Source organism: Mytilus trossulus, chromosome 1 (genome assembly GCF_036588685.1).
Source record: "Mytilus trossulus isolate FHL-02 chromosome 1, PNRI_Mtr1.1.1.hap1, whole genome shotgun sequence".
In the NCBI taxonomy this organism is placed as follows: Eukaryota; Metazoa; Mollusca; class Bivalvia; order Mytilida; family Mytilidae; genus Mytilus; species Mytilus trossulus.
In genome coordinates this window covers 43,392,356-43,408,795 of record NC_086373.1, presented here as the reverse complement: position 1 = coordinate 43,408,795, position 16,440 = coordinate 43,392,356, and positions in this window count along the sequence as shown.

The window sequence follows — 16,440 nt, the reverse complement described above, 5'->3', positions numbered from 1 at the left end:
CAAAGGTTTACAGTTTTTTCAATATAACAATATAACACACATGAGTTAGTGATGAGTTTATATACTAATAGTATAATCTTACTTTATTGAAAAGCACTTTACGCCCATATGGGCCAATGGCTTAAAACATTATACATAATATACAGTTTACATATATAAAACAATGAAAATAAACAATGCAGACATTTTGAACTATAATCCTTGTCTTTCTTTAAATCAATATATATATATAAAAGATTCAAATTATATCAAGGACTCCCTGCTCTCAGTCTTAGTGACTTTTTTTAAAAAGGAGCCTAATTTGCAAGTGTCCTGTACGACAACTTGGACGAGATTTCATTCGTTCTAGAATATCTTAAGTCTCATTAATGGTTCATTATTGGCTGCAGATAAGGTTGCAAAATATCGGACACATAACGAATGAAATGTCGTCCACGTTGTCGTATTCGTAATTTATTTGTTTTACCTCAGACATAAAAGATTGATTTGAAAAAAGGTCAATGCTTTGTACTGTGTTAGAAAATAATTGATTTTTTGTTTAAATCTAATATTCAATTAATTAAAAGAAATTTGACGTTTTAGTACGCAATTACTATCAATTTAATTATAAATAAGAATGGACATCTCCTTATTTAAGATAAAAGATAAGACAAAGATAAATTCATTTTATTATAGTGTCATATATTTTACATATCCGGTTTATTAATAATTCATTTCTTATATATGTGTACAGATGGGTTGCATAATGCTTATCATGTGAAAAATCGTACATTCATTTATTTTATCCACTTGATGTTAACACTATGAATTACTTGTAATAAATGACATACCATCACTGCAATATATATATGATATACACACGTCCCGTGAGCAGAGAGTCGCCCCTCATCTATTTTCAGTTTGTTCAATTTATTGTGTTCTGATAAAACTTATAATTTCCGTTGCACATTCAAATAAAAAATATCGATCGTATTGTATCATTCTGTATTGATTTCCTTTTACATTATTTATAAATCATTACGAAAAACGAAATCGGTTAAAAAGATCTTTTATACTATAATTTAAACTAACACTTATATATCAATACACCTGTATACCAGAACATAATACAGTCGACTCTCGTTATCTCGAAGTCAGTCGGACCAGAGAAATATTTCGAGATACACGTAGTTCGACTCAAACGAAAACTGGAAGTTTGACAGAAGAAGGGACACAACTCTTTCTTATCTTGGTAAAGCTAAATTAAATCCGGGTGAATATGGGAAAGGGATCGATATTTTGGTATCAGATCGATGCGAGTGTATATCAAGGTCTTTCATTATTATAATAACATTATTTTTACTTATTCAATTGTTTCATTTACAACCTTTTCCTATGGCTTTTACCCGAGAGAGAAATTTCCAATCGATAGTTCCGTTATTCAGGTCGTTTATAGTTGACAAAATTGTTTATTCTCGGATACAAGAGACTTTAGAAAATTAAGATTCCTCTTCATTTTGTTTTATCTCACTCTTTCTTTTCAAAAGAAAATACAACAAGATTAAAGACGCCGATTTATGTGATCATCAACGGAAGTCATAATCCTTACTTTATACACACCAAAGCTCATTAGTGTAAATCACAATTAATTGTTTTGTAAACAATGTTTACATTTTAAATACTTTTTCATGAACATTAACAATGCACCACTAATTATTTATAAAAATTCTATATAACATAATCTTAGGTAAACACTCGTGGAAATAGCATGTCATAAATCAATACAGTGGTCAGTGACTGGAATTTAATTACACGTGTATTGTCAGATTAACTCTTCAATCCATTTAAATGCCGGAGGTCATGTTTTGACATATGTGTATTAGTTCGAGATAAATAATGAATTTTTAATGCTTTTGTTAACCTTGGGACTGTAAATTTAGTTCGACTCAACCGAAATTTCGACTCATCCAATTTCGACTCATCAGGAGTCGAATTACATACATCTATATGGAACCACGTTCGGGACCACGTGAAAACTTCGACTCATCCGAAATTTCGAATCAACCGACTTCGAGACAACGAGAGTTAACTGTATAAGAAATTAACATTTTCAGAAGAAAGAAAAAAAGACGCATGAATGAAAACACGACGTAGTCCGTAAATAAGATAAATCAAAAAAATGATTTTCCTATGCAAGCAAAAGTACCAAAAATTTAAAAAATATCTATTGGAATAATGAAAACAGCAAGGCTATAGTTTCATTTCTGCGGCGTGTTTTGAAATTTTATTTGAAAATCTAAGGATTGTCTTATCCCAGGAATAGATTACCTTAGCCGTATATGGCATAACTTTTTGGAATTTCGGGTCCTCAATGTTCTCTAACTGTTTACTTGTTTGGCATTATAACTATTTTAATCTGAGCGTCACTGATGAGTCTTATGTAGACGAAACGCGCGGCTGGCGTATTTAGTTATAATCCTAGTACCTTTGGTCGTTATGTCGTGTTGTGTGGAATTCTGTGGTAAAAGGACATTCCAAGACTTTTCTACAAAATGTAATGTAATGATGTCTACACACGACTCAACACTTGCTTTGACACCCAAGCTTCTTGAAAAAAAAATCATGCTTTGATATCTCAGCTTTTAAGATATATATTGAACCTTATCTTCGGTGCATGTTTTCCAACATACGTAATTTAAGTGCTATCCAAACTGTTTGCAGCTGATTTTCTTCTACAAAAATCATATCAAATTATCATAACAGTTCTGAATGTTATCACTTTATTGCGGTGTTCTCTGTTTATGCATATTTACAATTTACTGTTCATGAAATCTGTATAAATGTAGTATACAGTAATCATAAAATAAGCTATATACAATAAGGAGATGTGGTACAACAGCCAACTGGAAACTATCTATATGAGTTCAGATGACTAAGATGCAATCAATTATAGGTCATCACATAGCCTTCAACGATGAGAAAACTCATATCGATAATTAGCAATACAAAATCCCAACATGAAAAATGTGAAATAATTCAAATAAAAAAAATTACGCACTGATTTAAAGAATTCAAATTAAAAAAAACCCAAATACAACAGACATGAACTAACGAAAATCACTAAATTTCGACAAACAAATAACGAATGAAGTATATGCCTACCATCTTATTCAATTCCTAATGCTTTCACTGTGAAATGTTTTTAAACAACCAGGATATATAAAAACTGAATATTTAATGATGTTGATATTTACTCGTTGATATTGGAAATGACTTACGCAAAAATTAAAATAGAGGTATATAAAAAGTTACTGTTAATTTCACCTCCATGGCAAATACTGTTCTTCTCTCGAGGAAATAGGTATAGGCTTGTTAACATGAACATTGAAGCTGCAAAATAGGTTTGAATGTAGGTCAATAAATAAATTTGTCTAACAAACTTTATAAGGAAAAATAACCAACCGTTTGAACTTAAATTACGATTAACAATTAAATGTGATTAAATTACGAAATACGATTAAATAAATAGTTTTGATTCTAACAATAAAGCAAAAGAGGCGATTGAAAACTGACGGTAAAGACTATTCCCATCAGACACATTCTTAGTGAGAACTTGAGGAATATCCATACATTATTTTGAAATATTCATTTGGGGGCATCAAGAATGGTGTTTCGTTCTTTATTCGTCTGTTATTCTGTTCATTTGTTAGATAGTTCGTCGATTCATTGTTTCGTCCTTTAGTCCGTCCAACTTTCGGTTACAGATATCATGTTCTTGATGATATATATTGCAATGTAATAACAAGATGTATGGCTGTGACATATGGAGCAGCACAAAGTATATATTCAGTGTTGTATCAAAGTTCTATGTTGTACAATCACAATGCTAAAATTTGTAGGAAACACTTTGTATATACAAAAGGACAATACATGGCTTACTGACGTACTAATTTATAATCCTGGTACCTTTGATAACTATTAACTGTAATGAATAAAAGGTCATGAAATTTAATTATATGGTATGCATTTAAAGTTTAATGCAATTATATGGATGAGAGTATTAAAATTAAGTGGCTTCAAAACCCCCCTAAATGGCAATAAATCCACTGTTGATATCCTAAATTTTTTTCTTGTGCCCTTCTAACTGTAGAAACTTAAAAGTATCTATTTGTGATCAGTAGTAAATACATACAGTGTCTGTTCTATACCTTTTTGTTACTAAATTCTCTTAAACCCTTATATACGAAGAATTGACATGTTATTTTAACAGACTTGTTAAGAAGGGATATAGTTACGATACTGTTGTCAGGTCCTTAAAGACTGCATATTTTGGCTTTAATATTGATTCATTTATAGGGTCTTTGCATCGGAATTAAACACATTTATTCTAAAACCAGTTGGTCGCATAACACGGATTATGTTCTTCTCATATATTTCATTATGGTATAATACTAAACCCCTTACAGGACTGATTGTGCCTGATATTCATATGATGAAGACATAATCTTTCAATCAGTGTAATTGATGTCTGGAGCTGGCATGTCAGTAACTGCTAGTAGTCTGGTATTATTTATGTATTATTGTCATTTTGTTTATTTTCTTTTGTTTCATATTCTGACATCGGACTCGGACTTCTCTTAAACTGAATTTTACTGTGCGTATTGTTGTGGTTTGTTTTTCTACATTGGCTAGAGGTATAGGGGGATGGTTGAGATCTCAAAAAACATGCTAAACCCCGCCGCAATTTTGCGCCTGTCCCAAGTCAAGAGACTCTGGCCTTTGTTAGTCTGGTATGATTTTTAATTTTAGTTTCTTGTGTATAATTCAGAGTTTAGTATGACCTCCATTATCACTGAACTAGTATGCATATTTTTTAGGGGCAAGTTGAAGGACGCCTCCAGATGCGGGAGTTTCTCGCTACATTGAAGACCAATTTGTGGCATTCGGCTGTTGTCTGCTCTATGGTCAGCGTGTTGTCGCTTTGACACATTCCCCATTTCCATTCACAATTTTATCTTGTATACAGTCAGTTGAAAACACAATGTTGTTGGTTACGCGACATTTAAAATCAACTTTTAATCGTCCCTCAGCAACCATGCGAATGCGAACTCCACAACATGTCACAATCAATAACGGACAATCGGTTACATTTCAGATATTGTGGTATCTAAAGATCTTGAAACCGAAAACATGTTATTAATGAGTTGGGACACAGAAATGTCAAACCCGTGATTTTTATAAGTAATAAAATTATTTATAATTAGAATATCTGATCTACCTTTGTTTTTTCTGCCTGATATCAATGTTTTTTCAGTGATGAACATGAGTTACCTCTCTTGGCACGAATTTCCTGAAAATGAATAAATTGTAGCACAAACTATGACCACATCATGCAGTGTCTAACAACATTGTGTACAATTTATAAACAAGAAATCTATTGTTAAAAATACTATTACTTAAACCATTTCAGAAACAAATGCTAACCATAACTTTCCAAAGGCCTATACTTTTATGAACGTGATTGCACTGTGAGATTTGATTTTTGCAGCTTGAACATTCACTGATTTTCAAATGTATAGATTTAAAGACCAAAAATTGAGTATGTCTAGAAAACTTTTCTTCATGCTTGCTGTTGTGTCCAATGTACAGAATTGAACAATTTTAGCCTATTACATCCCTAATAAATTGAATAAGCATTTATGCATGTCATTTGCTCTCTGAGTGGGACTTGTCGCATAGGCAATTAAACAAAGCTTCTTGTCTTTATAGTGATACAAACCATGTAAAAGCATAAATATACGGTTTGGGTTGAAGGCCATACAGTGCCCTATACATGTAGTTTTTCACATCATTTTTCGATGACCTCTAGTAAATAATTGATTTTTGGAAATCTTAGTCGACCTCGTTGTGTTTATATTATATTATTGCTCTTCAATTTCGTACTTTATTTGGCCTTTTTAACTTGTTTGGATTGGAGCGTCATTGATGAGTTTTTTGTAGACGAAACGCGTTTCTGGCGTAAATACAAAATTTAATCCTGGTATCTATGAGTTTAATTATTCATATAAAATTCCTTCAGACAACCATTACTGCCATCTTGTAAATGTTTACCGATATTACTAGGTTCAAAGCTGAAATATTTTTTTTGCCTGCCTAACAATGGATAATATGAAGGTTTTATGGTATTTTGTATTTCCAGTCACGGTATTGAACAGAGAATATGGTATTATAACAGCACTAAAGGAAGGTATTAGAGGAAGTCAAATCACCAAAAAAAAAAAATAGAGTAATTTCCGACCCATTATCTCATTACAAACAAGATTTGAATATAAAGTAAAGTTATCATATATAACGGCGGGAAATACAGAGAATAAGAAATTGAAAAAGTTTATTAAAGTCGTTCTTTTAGCCATCTTCCTCATTTGTTCAATTGAATGAAAAAAGAACGTAGTTTAATATACGTTATTTTACATATTTACATTGTCAATAAATTCAAATTGCTGAGCTTTTTTGTATTCTTTTTACTTTTGATTTAAATTGAATATCTAGAGGTGGCTTCTTTTGACAGAAAAGAGTCAAACAGTAAGCCAAACTCTGAAGATTTAAATATATCTGAATCAAAGTATTCTATAGTTTGTCTTGGTTTCATAGTTTTCAATGAACTAAGTTGTCGTTTAGAAATGACAGATTGTAATTATGGTGACCTCAACTTTCTCTTCAGGATAACATTGTAAGCAATTTTCAGAATTTGCTTGCTAAAATAGTGTTTGCTACAAAAAGAGTACATACTTATATGTTGGATTGGAATTTTGCAGGCTAAAAAGGAAATTGTACAAAAATAAAATTAAAAAAAACAATGAAAATATTTAACATTTTAGCCACAGATGGATTGGTTTTAGTTATTCCAACAACCCTTCCTTATCTTGAAAAAATAGGGTAATTTCCGACCCATTTTCTCATTACAAACAAGATTTGAATATAAAGTAAAGTTATCATATATAACGGCGGGAAATACAGAGAATAAGAAATTGAAAAAGTTTATTAAAGTCGTTCTTTTAACCATCTTCCTAATTTGTGAATGGAAAAAGAATATGCATATGTAAACAGGTTGCGATTAGTGATCTTGAAATAAAAAAAAAAGGAGATAGTATTTGCACTATGCAACAGTTTCAACATTAGTTAACTTTTCAGTGCTTTTTTTAAATAACAGACACCTCGTTGAAATAGCAATACCACAAGTCAGGCGTATTCTTACTGTTTACCATCTTGACCTATTCTTATCTTCATCGGAAAAGAATTCAAAGTGTGCGGTCGAAAGTTTTTATTCTTAGATATTAAACAAAGTGAAATGTAATGTAACGTGCAATGAATATGTGATAATGAAATACTCCTATATCAATGCATTTATTCACCTGTTCTGAATCTCTTGTATAACTGATCAATTTTGAAATATAAACACATTTTTCAACTCATGTATCTGTAAACTCATCACTTTGTTCAAACTGTGCAATTTACATTGCTTTCCAACATAACCACTGATACAGCAACCACAAAGAGCAATAGTTACAAAAAAGGGTATTTTGGGGTGTCCATACAATTTTTTATTCATTTTGTGTTTTTTCCATAGCTAAACACCTTTAGTAAAGATCAAAAGTAAATGCAAAAATGATCAACCGAATAAGTTCTACAAATACTAGACTAGTTTAGTCTTTTTTGCAGAAACTATACCAGACAGAAATTAATTAATTAAAAAAAAAATTAAATCCTAGATCTCAATAGTAAATTCAAATGAATGTGGCGGTTACCCAAATCTTTTTGGTCTATATGTTCTTTTCTTTTATTTTGTTTACAGTATTTGTATTTTTAGATAATTTGTTGTGGCACATTACCAGGTTCCTTTTTGGTAATTCAACCAATCAGTAGAATTATCATTACAAAAAAAGAGTACATACTTATATGTTGGATGGGAATTTTGCATGCTAAAAAGGAAATTATACAAAAATAAAATTAAAAAAAAACAATGAAAATATTCAACATTTTAGCCACAGATGGATTGGTTTTAATTCAAACAACCCTTCCTAATCTTGCAAAAATAGGGTAATTTCCGACCCATTGTCTCATTACAAACAAGATTTGAATATAAAGTAAAGTTATCATATATAACGGCGGGAAATACAGAGAATAAGAAATTGAAAAAGTTTATTAAAGTTGTTCTTTTAACCATCTTCCTAATTTGTTCAATTGAATGAAAAAAGAATGTAGTTTAATATAGGTTATTTTATATATTTACATTGTAAATTAATTAAAATTGTTGAGCTTTTTTGCATTCTTTTTACTTTTGATTTGAATTGACTATCTAGAGGTGGCTTCTTTTGACAGACTCTGAAAATTTAAATATACCTGAATCAAAGTATTCTATCTTTTGTCTTGGTTTGATAGTTTTCACTGAACTCAGTTGTCGTTTAAAAATGACAGATTGTTATTATGGTGACCTCTACTTTCTGTTCAGGATAATATTGTAAGCAATTTTCAGAATTTGCTTGCAAAATATTGATTGCTAGGCATATAAATATGCAGATTGTTTATAAGATAAATATATTTAATTTATTCTTGAGAATATATGCATTTGTGCATCTTTAAGATTTAGAATGATTTGCATCACTTGAAACAGACTGTTTTGAAATTATCGCAAAAAATAGCTTAGGCTTTTTATGCAAAGAGTAGGAAACCGTGTTGTTTAGATTAATTTGATATTTGGTGCACAGTAAATTTTCAGAAAGTGAACGTATCAATGATGTATCATTGCCCACATAAGAGCTGCCATCTCTGGTGGTAATTCCAGAAAGACTAAATATCCAACCGCTGTGGCACTGCTACTGGGGTTGTACAAACTCACCAATGACACGAAGCTAATCTTTTTGTGAACTAAATCAGTATATCCTTACTAAACAATTATTTAATATCATTAACAGAAGTCTGAAATGTCATGAGTTCAGAATTCCGGAAACTCGTGATGTACCTCGATAGATATTGGTTTCAACAAATACTTAAAGGTGTTGAAATGTCCTACGGTTTAATCTAAGATAGAAGTCGATAACATTATGGCTTTTCATTCATTAAATAATATACCAATGCATGGGTTTACCTTAACAGGAAGCTACATTTAGATAAATCCACACATTGTTTACATTTTCTTATTTGATTATGCATGACAAATCTGACATCTGATTTAGTTATGTGTTTTTAACACAAGTACAATTCCTACATAAACAATAAGCATTATAACAAGATTTCATACACGTTCGTTTTCGATTTATTATTGTAAGGATACATTTTTGTTTAAAAAAAAAAACATCTGATGGAATACAAGCTTTTTGGCTTTTAATCACTGTTCTCTGCGATAAATGTTCTTATAATATCCATTTTAATTGCTTAGTCACAGATGACCACGGTAAAGTTCCTATGTAGCCACGATGTCGTCCCCCTATTTTTGTAGTAAAATCTAACCATTCAAGTTTAGATTATCTGCAAGTGCGATTGGCTATTCTGAATCCCTGACCATGTCAAAAGTTAGATAAAAACTAGATGTGTCAAAGCGACACGAATGGCCCCGTCTCAAAAACTTGAAAAATCTGCAATTTCAATAACCCATGTGGACACAAACATGATCGTATTATCACATATCAAAAAATCAGCTCAAAATCTGGATGTGTATAAAACAAAGAGTCCGTATGACTGTGATTTTCAACAATTTATCAAAGTCCAAAGCCCGTAATTTTGGCAAAAATGAGCCGATCAGAACCAAACTTAAACTTGATCTGAAACTCATCATGGTTAACTCACATACCAAAAATCAGCCAAATATGTGAAGGCGTTAAGAAAAAACTTCGTATAATGGTTTGTTGCAGAATGACGGAATGACGGAATTACAGAATTTCAGGATTACGGACAAGGTTAAAACTATATGGCACCGACAACTTCGTTGCGGGGCCATAAAAATATCGAACTTCATTTCTGATGAGAACAAAATGTTCCCCTACTAAAAACTTAGTAACAAAAAAGTTTTTTTTCAAGGAATCAAGTATAAAAAATAACATGTATTCATGAAACATTCTCAGAAAACCGTTATGAAAATTATTCTACAATGTATACTGAGTTTGAAAACAAATACTAGATCAAAACGATAAAAACAATCACTTTCAAATATTGAATTTTATAATACATATCTTCGTGTTATGGGTATTCATATCAGTACAAATTTCCATGCTTACATTTTCAACTGTTGATTTTCTATGTACATATGAACAGGATTTTGAAAAGCTTGTTATGTTATGCTATGTTTTTATATTTTTTAATTGCTTAAATCACAAAAATATGTGCTTACTACTTTTCAGTACCAGCAATAATGTTGATATCTTATGCGATTAAATTTTAATATTGTCTTTATCTCTCGACTTAAACTCGTCACTGGTGACTCTAATGGCGTAAAATAATGTTAATCCGTGAATCTAGGATGAATTTATTTCCCTTATAGCACTTGGCTTCTACAAAATAGGGACGATAGATACCACATGTACCAGAGGGATAGTCAAAATTATATATCGAAAATAAACTGACAACGTCATGGCTTAACAAGAAAAAAAGACAAACATGAAAATAATAGAAAGAACATAGAAAAGTAAAGACTAAGCAACACGAACTCCACCAAAAACTGGGAGTGATCCTAAGTGCTAAGGGGTAGCAGATCCTGCTCCACATGTGACACCCATCGTGTTGGTCATGTTATTACAAACCCGGTATGTAGTCTAATTCGGTCGGTCACATTCGTGAAGAGGGGAAGGGATGAAGTTACGACATAATGAATATACCCGATATCATCTGTGAAACGGTTATTCAATAACGGTCAACCAACTCGTGATCGCGTCCGTAAAATTTACGATTTTTTTTACGAAATTTATGATTTCAACTTCACAATTTGGAATTCATGGTTTAATAGTTTCCTTGTGAGAAGCAACACTCTATCAAGGAAATAATGATAGAAAATATACGCAAGGGAAAATCGTTTCCATTGATAAATATATACTCCGTTTGCAGGCGCTGCTGGAATGTTGCTACATAGAAATGGAAAGTTCACAATTGGGAAGCTGAAATCATCTCTTTTGTCGTAAGGTTAGATGTAGACTTAGATGTATCTGTTATATCCTTTATCTTTTGTTCGATGTGATAGATGCGTGCAACATGGTCACCAAATTTTAAAAATTATTTAGTGTGAGAACGTCATCTATATAGCGGAAAGAAAAGTAAAAGAACATTGCTAATTTATTATCTTTCTTCCTTAGAAATTCCTGTATGAAGTCAGCCGCATAATGATAAAGGAACAAGACGGCAAGAGGAGAGGTACAATTGGTTCCCATAGGAATGCCGACAATCTGTTGAAAATACGTCCGCCAAATGCAACAAATATGTTGTCAATCAAGTAATCAAGCATTTTGATACTGCCAGTTTCAGACAATTTTTTGTTCGAATCAACATGTTATCGTTGTTTTTTAAATTTAAGGTGTCATTTGAAGATTTTGGTTAAGATATGAAAGTTATGACTTTTTTCATCGTTAACTATTAAGACTATATAAAATTAGATTTAAATTGTATATTTAATACTAGAAAACGTTTTACAGACAATTATTTTATATCACAGCCATGTGACCCAAAGATCTGGTCAAAGAGAAAGATTCCATGCTGATCTTTTTCTCAACAGCTATTCTGGTGACGAATATTTTTGACATTACAAAAATGGCTAAAAAGTTAAGCTTGGTGAACCTTTTTAAAAGCGACTTTGCACATGTTTGACATTTATCATGTTGAGTGTTGTTGTGAAACAGGAAGTAAGAATGTATACGTGTATGCTATTGAAACCCATGTTATTTGGTTGATGAAAAATTGTATAACCTAGGAAAACATATGACACGCCGATATATCTTAAATATGTCATGTATAATCTTAACGCAATGAAGGAACTTAGAGCATGGTTTACAGATTATCTAAGCTATAATTTGCAAAAACTATTAGAACTTGGGTCCCACGTGCTCTCCGACTACTAAACTTTATTAAGCCTTTTAAACTGTTGTTTTTCGAGCATCACAAGTGAATCTTGTAGACAAATCGCGTGTCTTACGTAAAATTGTTTTATCCTGGTATCTATGATGAGTTTGACCCCCTTCTATATTTCAAAAATTGCCATTTTGACAATCATTTTATATACCACATGAAAGTCCTGTGACTCTAAGATCCGGTGTACAAGAGGCAGATGCCATTCAGAAAATTTTCTCAAATTTTGTTTTAGTGACGCATATTTTTCACACCATATCAATAACAATGGCTAAACAGGTGATTTGGATAGTAGTTTACGTTTTTAAAAGCGACAGGCACATGTTTGACATATCTCACGTTGAATGTTGTTGTGGGCGGCCAGGAAATAACGTCACCATGCATACGGGTATTCAATTGAAACCCATGTTATTTGGTTGATGAAAAATTGTATAACCTAGGAAAACATATGACACGCCGATATATCTTAAATATGTCATGTATAATCTAAACGCAATGAAGGAACTTAGAGCATGGTTTACAGATTATCTAAGCTATAATTTGCAAAAACTATTAGAACTTGGGTCCCACGTGATCTCCGACTACTAAACTTTATTAAGCCTTTTAAACTGTTGTTTTTCGAGCATCACAAGTGAATCTTGTAGACAAATCGCGTGTCTTACGTAAAATTGTTTTATCCTGGTATCTATGATGAGTTTGACCCCCTTCTATATTTCAAAAATTGCCATTTTGACAATCATTTTATATACCACATGAAAGTCCTGTGACTCTAAGATCCGGTGTACAAGAGGCAGATGCCATTCAGAAAATTTTCTCAAATTTTGTTTTAGTGACCCATATTTTTCACACCATATCAATAACAATGGCTAAACAGGTGATTTGGATAGTAGTTTACGTTTTTAAAAGCGACAGGCACATGTTTGACATATCTCACGTTGAATGTTGTTGTGGGCGGCCAGGAAATAACGTCACAATGCATACGGGTATTCAATCAAAACCCATGGAATATGGATGGTACTAAAATATGACGTAGGAATTCACATGACCCGATGATATAAAATATCTGAACTCAATTAAAAGAAATTAGAGGGATTTATGTATAACAAAGGCTACATTTGGCGAAACTTTTCAAAAATGAGGGAAATCAATGCTCTCCGACTTCAAACTTTATTTCGCCTTTTAAATTTTTGTTATTCGAGCGGCACTGATCAGTCTTTTATTAAGGAAACGCGCGTTTGGTTTACACAATTTTAATTATAGTAGTATTTGTGAGTTTTCTAATACTTATACACAATTTAAGGCAACAACAGTTTTACAAAAATGAACGAAAAGGGTATGTAACACATCAACATACGAAAACCCCTGAATTACAGGCTCCTGGCTTAGGACACAAGCACAACCAGACACATTTCTATATTTTCTATATTCATTAGATCAAAATCAGATCAAAAGTTAATATCTGTTTAATGTAGATATGACGTTTTCCGATATGGAAATTTTATAAGAATAATAGTGAAAAAAAAAGTATTCATCAGAATATATCAAATGTTATCACAAGGAGGCTCTTAATCCAAGAGTTCCAAATGGTGAAGTTGAAATCATCCCTTCGTAAAGTTTACGAACGCCATCACGAGTTGGTTATGGAATAACCGTTTCACAAATGATATCGGATATGTTCCTTACGTCGTAACTACAATCCCCTTTCCTTTCATGAATATGACTTACCGAATTATACTATTTACCGGATTTTTTATCACATAAGCAACATAACTGGTGCCACATGTGAAGCAGGATCTGCTTACCCCTCAGGAGCACCTTTGATCACCCCTAGTTTTTGGTGGGGTTCGTGTTGCTTATTCTTTAGTTTTCTATGATATGTCATGTGTTCTATTGTTTGTCTGTTTGTCTTTTTCATTTTTAGCCATGGCGTTGTCAGTTTATTTTCGATTTATGAGTTTGACTGTCACTCTGGTATCTTTTGTCCCTCTTTTAATCATAGGAGAGAAAAATTCTCATCTGTATTTAAGAATACAATTAATGCAAATCTGTTCAGAAATTAAAAATGTTCTGACGGTATATTAATAAGATTTTTTCTATTTCATTTTTTTTTCTTGTCGTATAACACACCTTGGGATTGTGTATAATTACTATTCCATTTCTATTTCTTTGCATAGCTACTTATTCTAGTTAGCTGTATCAAATTACGTTATAAATCACCTCAAAATGAGCATTTCTATTCCATCATTTGATACAAGTAATAGGAAGAAGTGACCATATACAGAAATAAAAAGGATATGACAAATAATTATTATAATGTTGATGAATAATCGGTCCGTATTTTATGATATATACGATATTCCCATGCTTGCATTTCCTATCAGAATTTTCTTGATAGAGGGTTGCTGCTCACAAGGAAGCAATTAAACCAAGAGTTCCAAATGGTGAAGTTGAAATCATCCCTTCATAAAGTTTACGGACGCCATCACGAGTTTGTTGACAGTGATGGAATAACCGTTTCACAAATGATATCGGATATGTTCCTTTCGTCGTAACTACAATCCCCTTCCCTTTCATGAATGTGACATAACGAATTAGACTATTTACCGGATTTTATCACATAGGCAACACGATGGGTGTCACATGTGGAGCAAGATCTGCTTACCCTTCAGGAGCACCTGAGATCACCCCTAGTTTTTTGTGGGGTTCGTGTTGCTTATTCTTTAGTTTTCTATGTTGTGTCATGTGTTCTATTGTTTGTCTGTTTCTCTTCTTTCATTTTAAGCCAGGCGTTGTTAGTTTTTTTTTCGATTTATGAGTTTGACTGTCCCTCTGGTGTCTTTCGTCCTTCTTTTATGAGTAATATAAAAGCAGCAGTTTCATTTTTTTTAACATTTGTTTTAACTTTAGAATATAATAAAATGAAATATAATATTTTGAAATTATAATGATATTGGGAAATACTCAATCCTTAGTCTAACTGTAAAATTAAGTACCGTTTTCTTTTTTTTTTAAAGTTAATAGTCCGAGGTCTAGAGACTTCCACTTTTAATATAGAAATGAAAAGGAAATAACAATTATAAATGACGACTTTTGTTGAAATTTCAATAATATTGACACATGTCCAATGCATAGTCTAATAGTAAAAAAGTAAAAAAAAAATAAGCAACAGTTTCCTTCATAAAAGATCAACTGTCCAAGGTTGGCAGACGTTTAATATTGAAATAAAAAGGTATATGACAATTATACATGACGACTTTTTTTCCTTTTCAATATTTTAATAATATTGATAGTTTGAAAGTACAACAAAGCACCAGTTTATTTCTTCAAAAAGTAACTGGTTCGAGGTTGTGAGACTCATAAATGCAACAGCAGTATAACGCTGTTCAATAGTCATAAATCTATTCAGCATAAACAAATTCGGGTAACAAACCAAAACGAGGGAAACACATTAACTATAACAGGAAAACAAAGAAACAAAAGAAACACTGAACTGCTACAAAAGCAAACGCCAGCATACATAGAAACGGACTTTTTGATTACAATTACCAGATTCCTGACTTGGTACAGTACATTTTAAGAAAAAATGGTGGGTTGCACCTAATTTTATGGCTAGAAAAACCTTTCTCATATATGGCAATGATAAAATTGACGCTCAAATGATATCATTATGTGACAGGGATACAGTACAAATAAACAAAAGAACATCAGAACAGAGAAATACTTAAATAAATTATATATAGTCGCCGTCTCGTAAAATTGGCACAGCGTTTTTGGTTGAATTTTTTAAAACTAACAACCGCATTCATTCAAGATGACGTTTTTCATTTAGCGGAATCAAATATCATTCCAAAAATCCTATCTTTTATTGTATTTGCACTGTATAATCAATACCTTCACATAATCCAAGATTATATTGTATGGTGGAATCCGACATTGTCATTACTGGAAGTGTTGCCGTGGAATTCCACGTGCTGTCTATTTTCTCGTGGTTCTCGGAGCTTTTAATCATCATAATGCAAAAAAACGCGGGAAATTGTATCATCAATGACAATGATATTACCGGAGAGTAACGAATGTTGCGTAAATCAGGGATCCTCATAGAACCCAAGATGGCGGTTTTACAATGTAAATAATCTTGAAAAATGTGAAGGTCAGGATTATACAGTGCAAACACAATAAAAGGTAGGACAGTAGTGGATATTTGGACTGGATTTTTCTTCCGCTAATTGAAAAACATCATCTCGAGTGAACACGGCTGATATTTAACAAAATTTTGACAAAAATCATAGTGCCAATTTTACGTGACGGCGACTATAGTAGTATATAAGAACATGTAAACCACAGATTAACAACAGA